Source organism: Polistes dominula, unplaced genomic scaffold (assembly GCF_049000335.1).
Source record: "Polistes dominula isolate Pdom_NZ unplaced genomic scaffold, Pdom_raw_medaka contig_241, whole genome shotgun sequence".
Classification (NCBI taxonomy): Eukaryota; Metazoa; Arthropoda; class Insecta; order Hymenoptera; family Vespidae; genus Polistes; species Polistes dominula.
In genome coordinates, this window is record NW_028300875.1 from 198832 (window position 1) to 199661 (window position 830).

The 830-nt window shown below is 27.6% G+C and overlaps 1 pseudogene; it reads left to right on the plus strand.

Moving 5' to 3' along the window:
• The first annotated feature begins 401 nt into the window (after positions 1-401).
• On the plus strand, positions 402-520 carry LOC149033699 (5S ribosomal RNA; annotated as a pseudogene).
• The last annotated feature ends 310 nt before the right edge of the window (positions 521-830 follow it).

The following is an 830-nucleotide window of genomic DNA, read 5'->3' on the forward strand; positions in this document are numbered from 1 at the left end:
AAGACTTTATATTTTAAGTCAGGTGTAAGTTTAAACGCAAAAATATAAACACAAGTATTAGAAAAATTGACCTGAGGATAGAAGTTTTATAGTTTGAAAATAAATAAAAAACTACCTCACATTTATCTTAATCTGAAATTAAAAACAAATTAAACAAAAGAAAGAGTTTTTTTAGTATACTTCTATATATTTTTTATTCTGGATTGTTTTTTATCTAATGTGAATTTGAAAACATATATAGCAACAAATTAACTTTGTAATGCTAAATATGTTAAAATTATTTATGTATAGTTAATCAAAAAATTATTTTAATCTGATAGCTAAAAGTGAATCCCTCCACAGATAAAAATTGATTTCTATATAAAAACTATACACATAATTACTACTCAAACAATCTGATTAATTACGGCCATATCTACAGAAAATCACCGGATCCCGTCGGATCTCCGAAGTTAAGACTGTGTGAGCCTTGTGAGTACTAAGATGGGAGACCGCTTGGAAAACCAGGGTGCCGTAATTTTTGACAAAATATGAAGTATTTTTGTTGTTAACAACAAAAGCTACTTTGTTCATGAAAGTCATAGTAGCGAGTTAGAGTTAGAATAGACAAAATAATTTAGTCTTCTTATGATACTAAATATAACTAACCTGATTTTTAATATGCTAGAATAAAGAGTTTAGGATTGTTGGAGCAGGAGTTACTTCACTTGAATAATTAAGAGCCGTTGAAGTAAGGAAAAAGCATAAGTATAACTTATTTGCTGATGACTATTCAATACTTTGAAATTATAAATCTGTAAAACTTCATGAATAATGACTTGAGATGGATG